Below are 18,013 nucleotides of genomic sequence, written 5' to 3'. Positions count from 1 at the left end.
CTCCCATCATTCAGCCTGGACATTGATGTCCAAGGGCCTTCTGGCAGTTCCCTCACTGTGAGAAGTGAAGTTACAGGGAACCAGGCAGAGGGTAGGGTTACCATATTTTAAAAAGTTAAACTCCGGACACAAGTTGTTGAGACATATAGCAACCCTAGCCTTGGGGGCAGTGGTGCACTCTCTGTGGAATGGCCTCCCATCGGATGTCAACGAGATAAAGAACTACACAACTTTTAGAAGAGAGCAGAAGGCAGCCCTGTATTGAGAAGCTTTTAATGTTTGATGTTCTATTATATTTTTATATGAGCTGGAAGCAGCCCAGAGTGGCTGAGGAAATAACAACAACAACAACAACAACAACAACAACAACAACAACACCACATATGGTTAACTGTTCATTTTTGCATTTTGTAAACTACAGTGATGTTTTTCTTTCAGATGAAATGTATTGCTACTATGTAGAAAAGATGCTTGAGTAATTGGTTCTCTTTTCCGCATTGTTTTCTAAAAAAAATAAATAGAACAATTTACCTCTGTTTTCCTTGGAATAAAGATTATGGTTTGCAGTCTCTGCACACTTACTTGGGAAGAAGCCCAACGGTACTCAGTGGGACTAAGTTCTGAGTAAACAACACATTGGGTTGGGCTATAGCTTTTTCAAGCAGCACTCTTAATATTTCTCAGTTAGCAAAACCTGCTGCATAATATTTTGGGCCAAAGGAAAATTGGCACCAGGCAGCTTGCAACGTTGGCCAGACACTGGATATTTTTCAGTGGCTGCCTTTTGGCTCTCTGAATTGAGTGCATCACTCTTTTTTATTTGCAAAGCTAGGCACTCAATAAACACGGCACTGTTTGTCCTGCTTTGTCTAGAACAATATTTTGAGCTAGAAACTTTCCTCCAGTCCTTTAATCATACATGATGTTGTTGTTGTTTAGTCGTTTAGTCGTGCCCGACTCTTCGTGACCCCATGGACCAGAGCGCACCAGGCACTCCTGTCTTCCACTGCCTCCCACAGTTTGGTCAAACTCATGCTGGTAGCTTCGAGAACACTGTCCAGCCATCTTGTCCTCTGTCATCCCCTTCTCCTTGTCCCCTCCATCTTTCCCAACATCAGGGTCTTTTCCAGGGAGTCTTCTCTATTCATGAGGTGGCCAAAGTATTGGAGCCTCAGCTTCACGATGTGTCCTTCCAGTGAGCACTCAGGGCTGATTTCCTTCAGAATGGAGACGTTTGATCTTCTTGCAGTCCATGGGACTCTCAAGAGTCTCCTCCAGCACCATAATCCAAAAGCATCAATTCTTTGGCGATCAGCCTTCTGTATGGTCTAGCTCTCACTTCCGTACAAATCTGTCCAAATAATGTTCATAATTCTAACCAGTCCTCTCTTGCTGTTCTCACATCTCATCTTGTTCGTATATTTTTCTTTTTTTCTTTATGATCTCTTCTGATAATCTCCTTAAGCAGGTAAACACCAGTTGTAATCCTGTGTGAATTTTCCGTTCTTCCAATCATCATGTCGAGATGGTTTCCATATATCATCACTTTCGTAAATAAAAGCTCTCTTTCCATCATCAGTCTCACAAAACTGTCGCCTTCTTTAGTCCCTCTGAGGAGGCTCACTCACAATATGAAAACAAATCTACTCCTCCCAGACATAAGTCTTTCGACAGAACTTGCCAAAATGGTGACGGTATTTTTTACTGCGTCATTCCAAAGCTCTTATACATTCCACAGTCTCCTTAAAACATGCTTTGGTTAGAAAATTATCTCAAATCCTCAACTTAAGTCATTTAAACGGCATTTCTGACTTGTGACTTGTGGGGGGGGGGGAGGATTCTTGGTTAATCACATAGAGAAAAGAAAGGAAAGTTTTTCCCCCTCCCCCATCCAGTCCCGTTGCTGAACATACCGAGCCTTGGTGTGTCTTCTCATGATTTATTCCTGTTCCTCCGACCCATCTTGTTTCTCAGAGATCTCTTTGGTTAGCAGTCTTTACTCCCCATTCATCCTTGAAATATGTGCATTAGCTTCCTCCTAATTGTTTCTTTTGAAGTTGCTGCAGCTAGAGGCGCGAATCAGAGACAGTGTCCAGGAGCGCCGAAATCCACACAAGGGCTTTCTGCCTAGTGCCCCCACCCCCTCAAATTCGGGGGTGGTATAGGGCACAGCAGGCAAGGGCAGTCCCCCACACACACTTGGGGGGGGGGGCGAGAGGCTGTTTACTCCCATCACAGAGTCTTAATTACCTTGTGTGGGTCAGAGAGATGTTATTGTCAGACGATTTCTGTTCTCATCCTGAAGCAAAGTTCTTAACTCGAGGAACTATTTCTGGGTTAGCGGAGTCTGTAACCTGAAGCGTATGTAACCTGAAGCGTATGTAACCTGAGGTACCACTGTATAAGTCACCATACACTCTCCAAAAGGGAGTTGTGGGGAATGGGAAAAAAATCCTTTGATACCACGAAATTTTGGGCAAACAGGGGTGATGTACTGAGCATATTTTCCCCAAACCAGAGGCACCGGGTTCTGCACAGCATTGGATGAGGCTTGTTGCGTGTGCGTGACGTCACACGTGTGACACACACGTGATGGCACACATGTTGGAAGGAGGCCATGAGGCTTGGAGAGGCCCTCTGCTACCACGGTGAGGCCCTGCAAGAAGGCCCAGTGGGGCCTGGCCCCTCAAGATTGGGGGGCTCAGTCCCATCCCCCATACTAAGGGGGCTGAGCTGTCTTCAGCCCCATAGAGTTGGTGCGTATGTGCCAGACTGATAAGCTATAATTGCTTTACACAATGTGTATCCAGCCCTCCTAGACTATTATCTGCAACGTAAGCATAAAAACAATGGGCTGGAACCTCAACTGTCGCTTTGCCTGTAGATCTCTCTTCAGTTCACAAAGTTTAAAAGGTATAGCTCAAAATTAGAATAGTCATGACTAATTAAAGGCTAAGCAGGAGGTCTTAACACCAAAGCAGAAAGGTTTTGTTTTTTTAAGAGTTCAACTGAGGTGAATGAAATGTTAATTTAAAAGTTGGTTTAAAAACTTCTTTTAGCCCTTGTACTGGCTAGTTTAAATGAACTGCTATGAGTGATTGTTATAGACTCTCATTTCGGAAGTGCTGCTTGCAGTTATTTTTAATTAACACTGTGTCACTATTTTCAATTAAGGTTCACAAAGTCTGTAACACACAATGAGGAAAACTCAAAGCAAATGCTGTTCTCCATTACACCAACACAATGCAAATGAAGATAATCCACACTCTTGTCGTAATTCCCATTTTCATATTTTGCTATTTTTGTAGGATTTCAGTAGATGCAAGCATCTGTCTTCCTAGTTCTTGTGTCTGCTAAGGAATCTGATGTAAATTCTTCATTGTCTTCTTTCTGAACTCCCAGATCAATTACACCCCAGAGACAAGGTCATGGGATGGATCATAATTTTACAAATCTTGATTTATACACCATCTTCTTATAGAGTTGTAGCAAACAATAATTGATTTGTGTAAGTCCATGCCTCTTAATAGGTTCATGGTCAAAATGACCACCTATGTGGAGGAGGAATCGTAGAATCATAGAGTTGTGTTGTAAACAAAATCTGCCCTTTTCCCCTTATGGGGTATCCAAGAGCCCATAGAGAGTTCTTACGTGGGTTCCCTATTGGTAGGAAGAAATAACAGAGGCCAACCAGAGAATATTGAGAAGCAAAGCAGCTAGTAAACCTGATCTTTATTGATCTGTTGCAACAGGGTCCTCACTCACCACACACAGGAGGGAGGAGGAACCCAGAACAATGGCGCGCAAGGCCTTATATACTTTTGAAATTCCCACCCTGTAGATCAAGACCACCCCCAGATACATCATACCTGCATCACAGAAAAGGCGGTCTAAAACAGAAATCTGAATGTTGTTTTTCCTGTTTCCAGGTTATCTGATTGCCTTTCCTGATTGACTTTCCGGATAGTTTGTCACCCATTAAAATGCTGATTACCGTATTTTTCGCCCCATAAGACGCACTTTTTCCCCTCCAAAAATGAAGGGGAAATCGGGGTGCGTCTTATGGGGCGAATGCCTGCAAGCCTCGCGCGCCCGGCAGGAGGGCCCGCCGGGTGCGCGAGGCTTGGTGCGGCAGCCTGTCGCCTGAAGCACGGGGAGCCCTCGGGAGGGCTCCCCCTGCTTCGGGCGAGTGTCTGCAAGCCTCGCGCACCCGGCAGGAGGTCCCACCGGGTGCGCGAGGCTTGGGGCGGCAGCGGACTGCTTGCGCGCTCCTAGAAGCTTGGGGCGCGCTGAGCTCAGCGAGGCTTGGAGCGGCAGCGGACTGCTTGCGCGCTCCTAGAAGCTTGGGGCGCACTGAGCTCAGCACGCCCCAAGCTTCTAGGTGCGCGCAAGCAGTCCGCTGCCGCCCCAAGCCTCGCGCACCCGGTGGGACCACATGCCGAGTGCGCGAGGCTTGGGGCGGCAGCGGACTGCTTGCGCGCACCTAGAAGCTTGGGGCGCGGCACGCCCCAAGCTTCTAGGTGCGCGCAAGCAGTCCGCTGCCGCCCCAAGCCTCGCGCACCCGGTGGGACCTCCTGCCTGGTGCGCGAGGCTTGGGGCGGCAGCGGACTGCTTGCGCGCACGCAGAAGCTTGGGGCGCACTGAGCTCAGCACGCCCCAAGCTCCTGGATTAGCGCAGGGGTCCGCTAGCCCTGGGAGAGGCGCCCGGCTCTCCCACGCTAGCGGAGACCTTGCCGGCACGCAGAAGCTTGGGGCGCGCTGAGCTCCGCACGCCCCAAGCTCCTGGTGTAGCGCAGCGCACCTGGGGGGGAAATAATTTTTTTCCCCTTTATTTCCCCCCCAAAAATCTAGGTGTGTCTTATGGGCCGGTGCGTCTTATGGGGCGAAAAATACGGTACTCAATTCCTGAGGCAATGGGAAGGCTCCCTGACCACCCCACTTGCAGGGAAAACATTTGGTCAGTTTGGGAATCAAAATGGTTTCACAGTTTGAGAATCAAAATGGTTTCACAGTTTGAGAATCAAAACGGTTTTAGTTCGGTCTTCCTGTGCTGATCGATGTATGTGCTTGGTTGGTACACTTATGAACATTTAACATATATCTAAGACCTCAAAATTCCTACCACAGTTGGAAGGGGACCCCATCTAGTTCAACACCCTACAATGCAAGGTTCTTAAGCATCTATGACAGATGTTCATCCAAGCTGTGCTTAAAAGCGTCCAAGGAAAGAGAGCCCACAACGAACCGAGGGAGACTGTTCCACTGCTGAACAGCTCTTACTGTCAGAAAGTTATCCCTGTTGTTTAGTCAGAATCTCCTTTCTTGCAACTTGAATCCATTGGTTTGGATCCTACCCTTGGGACCAGAAGAAAACAAGCTTGCTCCATCTTCCAAGGAGCAACCTTTTAGATATTTGAAGATGACTATCATATCTCCTCTCAGTCTCTTTTCCAGGCTAAACATACTCAGTTCCCTCAACCATTCTTCAAAAGAGTTGGTTTCCAGACCCTTGAGCATCTTGGTTACCCTCCTCTGCACACATTCCAGCTTGTCAGTATCCTTAAATAGTGGTGTCCAGAACTGGACTCAGTATTTCAGGTGTGGTCTTCCCAAGGCAGAATAGAGCAGTACTATTATTTCCCTGGGACATGGGTGGCGCTGTGGGTTAAACCACAGAGTTTAGGACTTGCCAATCAGAAGGTCGGCAGTTCGAATCCCCACAACAGGGTGAGCTCCCGTTGCTCGGTCCCTGCTTCTGCCAACCTAGCAGTTTGAAAGCATGTCAAAGTGCAAGTAGATAAATAGGTACCGCTCCGGAGGGAAGGTAAACGGCATTTCCGTGCACTGCTCTGGTTTTCCAGAAGCGGCTTCGTCATGCTGGCCACATGACCTGGAAGCTGAACGCTGGCTCCCTCGGCCAATAAAGTGAGATGAGCCGCAACCCCAGAGTCGGTCACGACTGGACCCAATGGTCAGGGGTCCCTTTACCTTTACTTATTATTTCCCTTAATATTGATACTACACTTCTGTTGATGTGGCCTACATACTGCTGCATCACACTGTTGACTCACGTTAAGCTTGTGGTCTACTAAGACCCCTAGATCCATTTCATACTTACTACTGGCAAGCCTGGTGCCCCCCATCTTATATTTGAAATAACAGAGAATATCCTTTATTTTAAAACATCTGCTCTAAGCAATGGGAAGGATGAGTTCTTCTCTAAAGTGGGAGTTTGGGGGGGGGGCAGAATAGGTCAGCAGAACAGGGAAGATAGAAACCTGGTTCTTATCTATCTTCACTTTGGATATGCAGGTAATGTCAGCTGTAGTCCCTCTTGGTCGGAGAGCATCTGACAAGGTTTGCTGGAAGCAAGAACTCTTTTTATCTGATTTTAATTTTCACCTTAGAGGTTGTTGACTTTCCTGCAGTGTTCTGAAATTTTGTTGTTCTTATGCAGGGGTCAGCAAACTTTTTCAGCAGGGGGCCAATCCACTGTCCCTCAGATCTTGTGGGGGGCCAGTCTACATTTTGGAAAAATAAAATAAAATGAATGAATTCCTATGCCCCACAAATAACCCAGAGATGCATTTTAAATAAAAGCACGCATTCTATACATGTAAAAACACCAGGCAGGCCCCACAAATAACCCAGAGATGAATTTTAAATTAAAGGGCACATTTTACTCATGTAAAAAAATGCTGATTCCCGGATTGTCCACGGGCCGGATTTAGAAGGCGATTGGGCTGGATCTGGCCCCCAGGCCTTAGTTTGCCCACCCATGTTCTTATGGAAACCACACTGGGAACTTTGTTTAAAAGTGTATGTGCAAGACTTCCTCTGTGTATGTGTGTGTGTTAGTAAATCTAGCTGTGTGTTTGTGATATTGCCTTTGCCTGCCTCCTGCTCCTGGCATTCTCTCTCGCAGCAGCCGATGTTCCAGGGCTGCTGATAAGCAGAGAGTGAGACAGATTTGTCTGGTTTTCAGTGTTGAGTAGCAAACATGGACTTTTTCTAAAAAAAACCCATCAATTTATCATTTGGAAGTGGAACCTTTTTTTTTATTTAAAAAAACAACACTTTGGCACACAAACAGCTTTAAAGTAACAAGTCTGAGAAGTTGGTAGCTTTATGCTTTTCCTTTGGGCCAGGAGTCTAAATGGACAATTATATGAGCACTGGAAAAAATGGACTGAAAGTTTGACAAGTGTTCTGATATAATGGCAAGAAGGGAAATGAAAAAGCTTACCAAAGTGGTAGTAGGTTGGAAGTGATAGGAAGGAAGATATTTAGGACAGTTAAAAACCCACTCTTGAATATATGTCATATGCATCAGCTAAACAGTTGTGTGCATTTAAGTTATGGTTCTGTTTTTAGAGGGGGGGGGGGACACTTCAGTACAATTACAGCAATGTTACCAATGTAACATTGCAGCTAGAAACATGTCTGGTAAAAGTGTATTCAATAATTGTTACACACTTGTAATTTTGTCAGCTGAAACTTGATTGCCTTAGTTCATATACAGTGGTACCTCGTGTTAAGTACTTAATTCGTTCCGGAGGTCTGTTCTTAACCTGAAACTGTTCTTAACCTGAAGCACCACTTTAGCTAATGGGGCCTCCTGCTGCTGCTGTGCCGCCGGAGCGCGATTTCTGTTCTCGTCCTGAAGCAAAGTTCTTAACCCGAGGTACTATTTCTGGGTTAGCAGAGTCTGTAACCTGAAGCGTATGTAACCTGAAGCATCTGTAACCCGAGGTACCACTGTGTGTGTGTGTGTGTGTGTGTGTGTGTGTGTGTGTGTGTGTGTATATATATATATATATATATATATATATATATTGGTTTCGTAGATTTTCACGGGTACAGGAATGCAGGTTTTGGTGTCTTCGGGTGTCTTCCCGTGTAAGAGTTGGGGTGTCTAGGCGACGTTTCGACGAGGTCTCACTCGTCATCTTCAGGCTGGTGCTTTCGGCTTCTTGTTACTGGAACAGTAACAAGAAGCCGAAAGCACCAGCCTGAAGATGACGAGTGAGACCTCGTCGAAACGTCGCCTAGACACCCCAACTCTTACACGGGAAGACACCCGAAGACACCAAAACCTGCATATATATATATATATATATATATATATATATATATATATATATTCAGTATAAATACACATTCCCTGGTCATTATTATGCAGCTGGTTTTGGATGCTTGGTCTGCAGAATGGTGACAAGTCACACTTATGCATAATGTGGAGATGCTCTTGAGGGAAATTATGCTTGATTTATAATATTGCTGAGCATTACAGGCTGGTCACCATTTTTTTCTGAATCAGGTAATTGCAAATTGCTACATTGGATCCACAGCTTTAGGTCTCTAGCTTATCCCTGATACATGGAACTGAAATTTGCTTCCTTTCATTGGCTTCGCTAAACATTACATAAATGCCCTTCTCAAAGTTCATTAAACAACATATACAGCGGTACCTCGGGTTACATAAGCTTCAGGTTACATACACTTCAGGTTACAGACTCCGCTAACCCAGAAATAGTACCTCAGGTTAGGAACTTTGCTTCAGGATGAGAACAGAAATCATGCTCCGATGGCATGGTGGCAGCAGGAGGTCCCATTAGCTAAAGTGGTGCTTCAGGTTAAGAACAGTTTCTGGTTAAGAACAGACCTCCAGAACAAATTAAGTTCTTAACCCGAGGTACCACTGTATGAGGGACATGAAGCTTATGTTTATGTGCTTGCCTTGGCTTTTGTTCTCTTCCTGTGTTGTCACAGTAAAATCCCCTTAAAACATAAGCCTCCAACCCTAGTTTTCTGTTTTAAAACTGAGGAATGAGCCGTGCTCATAGCAGTGTTTTTTTAAAGAACAATATATTGGGTTTTAACACTGAACCAATGCCTTAAATTGCATGTTTTAGGAAGAAACAGGTGAAGCACATTAAGGTGGTTTTATGTTAAGGTAAAGGTAAAGGGACCCCTGACCATTAGGTCCAGTCGTGACTGACTCTGAGGTTGCGGCACTCATCTCGCTTTACTGGCCAAGGGAGCCGGCGTACAGCTTCCGGGTCATGTGGCCAGCATGACTAAGCAGCTTCTGGCGAACCAGAGCAGCACACAGAAACGCCGTTTACCTTCCCGCCAGAGTGGTACCTATTTATCTACTTGCACTTTGACGTGCATTCGAACTGCTAGATTGGCAGGAGCAGGGACCGAGCAACGGGAGCTCACCCCATCGTGGGGATTCGAACTGCCGACCTTCTGATCAGCAAGTCCTAGGCTCTGTGGTTTAACCCACAGCACCACCTGCGTCCTGGTTTTATGTTGGTTCAGGACTAATGTGCAACAGTTTTTTCATCACACACTTGCTGCTCTCTCACACACGTACAAGGCAGATGAACTTTATCTAGCTGCACTCAGCAGAAGTCCTAGAGTCAGCCATTCAATGAAATAATTGCTGCTGTCTTGAGACTGGATGTTACTTCAGCATTGGGTCTGAGGTAACAGATGTGACAGGCCAATGTGGTGATTAACTATGTGCCCTCAGGCTCACCAAGGAAGAGGGACTGCGTACAAGCCAGAGGCATGCATATATATATATATATATATATATATATATATATATATGCACCCCCACACTTAAAAACAAATGCTTTATTCCATCAAACTGTGGCAGTAGGCCATTGCCAGTAACTGTATAGGTCACGGAACCTTTGGGACTGCCATGGAAAGTTTAAGAGGAGAAGGACCCAAAAACTTTCTCTCCCGCCTCTTGGAGCAGGGTGTTCAAAATAACCTGGCTGTTTGAGGTAGCCAAGGATATAAAATGGAACTGAAGGGGTTAGCTTTTGCCAGCTGCCAGTGAGTTTCCAGGGTAGCCCGTAGGCTACCAAATTTGAGAAGATTGAGAAGCCGCTAAGGACTGAGAGGCTTAGTTGGGCTTTGCAAGAAGCACTTCTTTTTTATATATATAAATATTTATTAAATTTTCACAAATTATAAAAACACATACAATACACACAAAACACATTACACATACAAAAACAAACAAACACGTATAATTTCAACTCCTTTTTTTCCCTTAAACTTACTTCATCGACTTCCCCATACCTCCCCTTTCTGCATTCCAATACCCAAATTTATTTCAGCAAATCCTTCCCCTTAATTTTATCCATTTTTTCCTTTTCTTTCCTTTTACTTAATCTTTACCAGCTGTAATCCCTTACTTTATATAACCACGACATTTTAACATTCATTAATTTTACAATGTTTCTTAAGATAGATTTTAAATTTCTTCCAATCTTCTTCCACTGTCTCTTTCCCCTGGTCTCGGATTCTGTCAGTCATTTCAGCCAGTCCCATGTAATCGATCACCTTCATCTGCCACTCTTCCAAGGTGGGTAGATCCTGTGTCTTCCAATACTTTGCTATGAGTATTCTTGCTGCTGTTGTAGCATACATAAAGAATGTTCTGTCCCTCTTTGACACCAATTGGCCGACAATGCCCAAGAGAAAGGCTTCTGGTTTCTTAGGAAAGGTACATTAAATACCTTTTTCATTTCATTATATATCATTTCCCAGAAAGCCTTAATCTTCGGGCACGTCCACCAAAGGTGAAAAAAAGTACCTTCAGTTTCTTTGCATTTCCAACATTTATTATCGGGCAAATGGTAGATCTTTGCAAGCTTGACTGGGGTCATGTACCACCTGTAAATCGCAAGAAGCACTTCTTTTGAGCATCAGGTAAGGAAACTGGATTTATTTAGACCAGAAATTAAAGTGGAATATGCTGATGCCTTCCAAATATTTTAAATCATCATTTTTTAAAAAAGTTGGGTAAGGGATGAGTGGAGAGAAGCTGTATCTTCATTTAGGGCCAAAAAGTTATGTGTATATGTGTGCTCTGCTCAGTCATTGCATGGGATTTGTCTCCTTTGAAGCCACATTGAGGACATTTGCCTTCTTACTATCATTCTCCCCAAGCCCATTAGTTTGGGGCCAAACTATACATTACAACATGGCTAGGCAAACTAAGGCCCGGGTGCCGGATCCGGCCCAATCACCTTCTAAATCCGGCTTGCAGACGGTCCGGGAATCAGCGTGTTTTTACATGAATAGAATGTGTCCTTTTATTTAAAATGCATCTCTGGGTTATTTGTGGGGCCTGCCTGGTGTTTTTACATGAGTGGAATGTGTGCTTTTATTAAAAATGCATCTCTGGGTTATTTGTGGGGCATAGGAATTCGTTCTTTTTTCTTTTTCTTTTTTCCAAAATATAGTCCGGCCCCCCACAAGGTCTGAGGGACAGTGGACTGGCCCCCTGGTGAAAAAGTTTGCAGACCCCTGCATTACAATAATCAAAAGCATGCTTAATTTGGATTTTGAAAGGAGGAATAAGGCAGCTGTGGGACCTTGGCTGTACTCTCAATGCAGATCAGGGACCCAAAAAGGTTTCCTCTCTTCAGCCCCAGTTAATTCAATGGAGACAGCATTGATTGCCCTAGTGATGGGTGGATGACCTGTGCTGGGCTTTGGACAGACATCTGTGTTGGCTCTACTGGACCTCACAGCAGTTGTAGATACTACCAACGATGGTATCTTTCTGGGATCTTTGGCTGGGATGGGACTGGGGGGCTGGGCAAGGCTTTGTGTTGGTACTGGTTCTTTCTGTAGGGGAGGGTCCAGCTGGTGGTGCTGAGCAACTCTTGCTCAACGCCTTGGCCACTGCCTTATGATGTCCCATCTTGTCACCCATGTTTCATATTTACAGGTGAGACTCGGAAAATTAGAATATCGTGGAAACGTTCATTTATTTCAGTAATTCAACTGAAAAGGTGATAGTAATATATGAGATAGACTCATGACATGCAAAGCGAGATATGTCAAGCCTTTGTTTGTTATAATTGTGATGATTATGGCGTACAGCTGATGAAAACCCCAAATTAATGACAGCATCCATGCCACGCCGCATTGAGGCAGTAATTGATGCAAAAGGGGCCCAAACCAAGTACTGAGTACATATGCATGCTTCTACTTCTCAGAAGTCCAATATTGCTCTATTTGCAATCCTTGTTTTGCTGATTTCATTTAATACTCTAATTTTCTGAGATTGTTAATTTGGGGTTTTCATCAGCTATACGCCATAACCATCACAATTATAACAAATAAAGGCTTGACATATCTCGCTTTGCATGTCATGAGTCTATCTCATATATTACTATCACCTTTTCAGTTGAATTTCTGAAATAAATGAACTTTCCCACGATATTCTAATTTTCCAAGTTTCACCTGTAGTTAGACAACAAAATGTACCTACCACTTGATTTTGATAAAATCTCTAGCAGTACGTTAGAAATATTAAAATTATCAATAAAACAGAAGCAAATAATCAAAACACTTAAAAGACAATAAAATTAACAGTATACTAAAAGGAGATTAACAAAGCATGTCAACATCTTTGTGTGTGAATAGGCTTGCCTTAAAAAAAAAGGTTTAAAGAGGTGCCAAAAGCAGTAGGGTAGAAGAAGAAGAAGAAGAGTTTGGATTTGATATCCCGCCTTTCACTCCCCTTCAGGAGTCTCAAAGCGGCTAACATTCTCCTTTCCCTTCCTCCCCCACAACAAACACTCTGTGAGGTGAGTGGGGCTGAGAGACTTCAGAGAAGTGTGACTGGCCCAAGGTCACCCAGCAGCTGCATGTGGAGGAGCGGAGACGCGAACCCGGTTCCCCAGATTACGAGTCCACTTCTCTTAACCACTACACCACACTGGCTCTCAGTAAAGGTGCCACTGGATGTCAGTAGGCAAGGAGTTATATTTTTTTGGGTCTATACATATATAAAAGGCAGGGAGTTTCAAAGTGTAGATGCTGCCACACTAAAAGGCCCATTTCTTACATGTGCAGAGCGAATATTGTGTGGCTCCTGTAGGAGTGCCAGTTCTGTAGATCAAGGTGGTTGAGTGACCACATAATGGGTGAATTAAGAGAGAAACGACGTCGTTAAAAATAATAATAACCCACAGGCCACATGGATTCAGTGAAGCAGGAAGAACACAAAGGGGATTTGGAACGGGCAGTAATGGCATCTGCTCTTGTCCTTGTAGTGGTAATACACTATTTTCACTGAGACTGCACTTCTTTTACCAAAGCAAGCTCATCTAACTGCTGTATCATTCTTTATCTAGAGAATCTTTAGAGGCTCTACAGTTCATCAGAAGTAGTACGAAACAAATGCGACAAAAACAATTCAGGCTAGAAATAGATAAATTTTAGTGCTGTAAAACAAATGGAATTTAATTTGTGCCTGGGCTCAGTCCTGTAATTTGTCTTAAATACTGGGTAATACTATATTACTATATTACTGGGTAATACTGGGTAATACTATATTACTATATTACTATATTATAGTATACTATATACTATATTACCGGAGCTGCATGTGGCTCTTTTACACCTTTGCCGTGGCTCCGGGGCGGATACTAGCGAGGGGAGGAGGCGCATTGTGCGCCCCGACACTCCCCACTGTGGCGGGCGCTGTACTGGCTGTGAGGTCGCATGGGGGCAGTGCGTGTGTTAGTCACACACCATCCCGACGTCACCTTCCCGCCCGCCCGCCCGCTACATTGTAAGGGGCATGTACACTGGTCACTGCATTGAAAGGGGGCATGTACGCTGGTCACTGTTTTGAAGGGGAGTGAAGAACACACACACACAAAAAGGTAGCTTGTTAATTTAACGTTTATTTCTATGAGGAGGAGTAATTCTGAGGGGTCAAACAAAGAAATAATTTAAAAAAGTGACAAAAAAAGTTATTTTTATAATGACGAGTTTTGCAGCTCCCAGTTTTTTTTCCTTTGGAAACGGGTCCAAGTGGCTCTTTTTGTCTTAAAGGTTGCAGACCCCTGCTATAGTGTATATATATTATACATATGTATATATACTATATACTATAGGTGTATATATACCGTATTTTTCGCCCCATAGGACGCACCGCCCCATAAGACGCACCTGTTTTTTTTTTGGGGGGGGGGAATAAAGAAAAAAATTATTCCCCCCCCCCCGGTGTGGGGCTGGCGCGGGGGAAGCCCGAGCTTCCCCCAACCCCAGCCCCCAGAACAGGCTGCTGCCTGCAAGCCTCACGCGCCTGGCAGGACCTTCCGCCAGGCGTGGGAGGCTTGCGGACACCTTCGCGAAGCACGGGGCGTCCTCTGGAGGGCGCCCCGTGCTCTGGGCTGCAGGCTGCTGCCCGCAAGCCTTGCGAGCCTGTGGGAACTCCCCCGGGCTTGCAAGGCTTGCGGATAGCTTCCTGAAGCCTGGAGAGCAAGAGGGGTCGGTGCGCACCGATGCCTCTCGCTCTCCAGGCTTCAGCGAAAGCCTGCATTCGCCCCATAGGACGCACACACATTTCCCCTTCATTTTTGGAGGGGAAAAAGTGCGTCCTATAGGGCAAAAAATACGGTACTATAATTACCTTCCCGCTGCAGCAGCACCTATTTAGGTAAAGGTAAAGGGAACCCTGACCATTAGGTCCAGTCATGGCTGACTCTGAGGTTGCAGTGCTCATCTCACTTTATTGGCCAAGGGAGCCGGGGTACAGCTTCCGGGTCATGTGGCCAGCATGACTAAGCCACTTCTGGCAAACCAGAGCAGCGCACGGAAATGCTGTTTACCTTCCCGCCAGAGCGGTACCTATTCATCTACTTGCACTTTGACTTGCTTTCAAACTGTGAGGTTGGTAGGAGCAGGGACCGAGCAACGGGAGCTCAACCCGTTGCGGGGATTCGAACCGCCGACCTTCTGATCAGCAAGTCCTATATATAGTAGATAAATAGGTACTGCTGTGGCGCAAAGGTAGACAACATTTCTGTGCACTCTAGCACTTGTCATGGTGTCCTGTTTCACCAGAAGTGGCTTAGTCCTGCTGGCCACATGACCCAGAAAGCTGTCTGTGGACAAAGCACTGAGCCTCTTGAGCTTGCCAATCAGGAGGTCGGTGGTTCAAATCCCCACAATGGGGTGAGCTCCTGTTGCTCTGTTCCAGCTCCTGCCAACCTAGCAGTTCGAAAGCACGCCAGTGCAAGTAGGTAAATAGATATTGCTGCGGCGAGAAGGAAAATGGCATTTCTGTGCACTCTGGTTTCCATCACAGTGTTCCATTGCGCCAGAAGCAGTTTAATCATGCTGGCCACATGACCTGGAAAGCTGTCTGTGGACAAACGCTGGCTCCCTTGGCCTGAAAGCGAGATAAGTGCCGCAAATCTTAGTCACCTTTGACTGGACTTAACCATCCAGGGGTCCTTTGCCTTTTACCTTTTACTATGTATACTCTCTTGGTATGACATTTTATTGGGTCGTCCCCCCCAACGTTTGGTACAGTTACACAATTCCCCCCTCCAATAATCTGGACAAATTTGAATATGGATTTCTTTAATATAAAGCTTCTGGAAGTACTGTTTATATTAAATGATCCTGTCCTTTCCCTCAGGAGCTCAAAATGAAATATATGGTTCTTGTCTCGCACTTTGTCCCCCTAACTACCCTGAGAGGTAGATTAGACTGAGAGATCACCCAGTCTAAGGTGACAGCAGCCACGAAATTAAAAGACGCCTGCTTCTTGGGAGAAAAGCAATGACAAACCTAGACAGCATCTTAAAAAGCAGAGACATCACCTTGCCAACAAAGGCCTGTATAGTTAAAGCTATGGTTTTCCCAGTAGTGATGTATGGAAGTGAGAGCTGGACCATAAAGAAGGCTTATCGCCAAAGAATTTATGCTTTTGAATTATGGTGCTGGAGGAGACTCTTGAGAGTCCATTGGACTGCAAGAAGATCAAACCTCTCCATTCTGAAGGAAATCAGCCCTGAGTGCTCACTGGAAGGACAGACCCTGAAGCTGAGGCTCCAATACTTTGGCCACCTCATGAGAAGAGAAGACTCCCTGGAAAAGACCCAGATGTTGGGAAAGATGGAGGGCACAAGGAGAAGGGGACGACAGAGGACGAGATGGTTGGATAGTGTTTTCGAAGCTAGCAGCATGAGTTTGACTAAACTGCAGGAGGCACTGGAAGACAGGAGTGCCTGGCATGCTCTGGTCCATGGGGTCACGAAGAGTCGGACACGACTAAACGACTAAACAACAACAACAACAAGGTCTAAGGCCATCCATTGAACTTCATGGCTGAGTGGGGATTTGAACTTGGCCTTATGTAAACCACTGCTCAGATCAGTAGACCACACCAACTTGCAAATGTAGTAGCTCCCTCAGGATAAATGGGAGCCTGGACTGAACCAGTTTTGTTTGATATGCATTATGTTACGTTGTATTTTGTATTAGTTCTTTACAGCCTTGCGATCCTCTCCTATGCCTCTAAGCTGGTATGGAACAGTCTGTAGGAATTGGGCTCTTTATCTGCGCATAAATAGAGGGTGATTTCCCTGTAGTCCTCTGTTTCCTTAGTAATTGGGTAGTCTGTTCTCTGAAACTGACTTGCAAAATGTGCTCTTTTTTGTGTGCTTCCTCAAGAAGACAACATGAAAAAAAGAAAGGAAAGGAAAACATTAAATGCATGCATTTTTTATAAACAGATGCAACGTTCCCCCCCCTTTTTAATGGAGCAACGTAAGGAAGAACCTAATCACGACAATAAATAGCTTAATAACCATTAATGTTTGATTTCAGAGTTCCAAAACCATTTCTGAATGCTTCGGCGTAATGAATGCCTCTAGCAGCAATAAGGAAGTGTTGTATTGCCATCCATCCATTTCCTTCAAATTTATTAGCAATGTGCTCTGCCATTTTCTGTTACAAAACAATGAGCATATTTAAAAGCAATTATCTAAAGCAGGAGTGTCAGACAGAGGAAACAAACCTCTGGCCCAGAAGCTGTGCTGAGAATTCTGCCCATCACAAACATCACCGGTTTTGTTAAGAAAGGGGTCAGCTGCAGAAGCTATAAGTTAGCTTCAGAAAACGCTCCTGCATCTTGGCTGCCAAAACCCCTTTTCTAGTCTCTCCCCCCCCCCCAATGTCTCAAATTAATCTTCTGAGTACTGAGATATTGATTCTCTGAATCAAGTTTAATTTTATTTTGGAGAATGGTTACAAAAGAAGCAACCTGTTTCATGTTCAGAAAATAATAAGGAATAGTGCAAAGCTGCAAGACAAAGCATTAAAAAGACCTTAAACAATAAGTAGTCATGAGAACCAGTGAATATAGATTTTTGTAGATCTAACGCCATGGCTGTAAAGACAGATAGCACTGGGATTGGATCAAGCAAGTACGGTTTCTATCAGCGTACATTTCTCCTTTCTTTTGTATGCTTAAAAAAAATCCACTGGCAAAAGCAGAAAGAATAGCTGTAAGAATGGGGGAGATTAAAAGAGAAAGATTAGAGTTGTTGATGTGTAGGACTGTTTTGCTCACTCAAGATATTAAGGAGGGCAATGGAGGTTGGTTAGTATTCAATGAGCAAAGAAGTTGGCTTTTTGAGGGGATTCAGATATTCAGTACTATGTTCCTCCTGTTGGGCAGACCTCCTTCTGAGGCGTTAGGCCTGTGTTCTGGCTTGTACCACCTGAAAAGGGTTTCAAACTGGCAATTGCAGAACTTTTCCGATTGCCATGCTATTGTGCCCAATAGTGGCAATAACCTGAAGCAGTATGTAGTACATGTTCCAGAAAGAGGAACAGGATCCAATCCCTGAGAAGGCAGCTGTACTTCTGTTTTGTTCTTTCCAAAAAAATATTCATTTTCTCTTATAATGTAGCACCCTGCTTGTGGTTAACGCTTAGCTGGAATGAAATATTCAACGCAGCAATAGAGAAATTAAAATAATTATTTATTTGTCAGACAAATAAATGAGAGGCACAGTGGTATATGGTTACCAAGCTCTGGCCTGGCCTCCTGCCATTATGGCCAGCCCTTATATTCCCTTAATCCAGCCCCCTTTGCTCCTCCTGTGGCTGCCTCTGTCCAATCAGCCTGGTTGGATTTCCTATTGGCTGATTGCTAGAACCAATC

The sequence above is a fragment of the Podarcis liolepis genome, assembly GCF_965112155.1.
Source record: "Podarcis liolepis genome assembly, chromosome: 9".
NCBI classification, from domain to species: domain Eukaryota; kingdom Metazoa; phylum Chordata; class Lepidosauria; order Squamata; family Lacertidae; genus Podarcis; species Podarcis liolepis.
The sequence above is the reverse complement of the archived record's forward strand: the minus strand, read 5'-3'. Positions refer to the sequence as shown.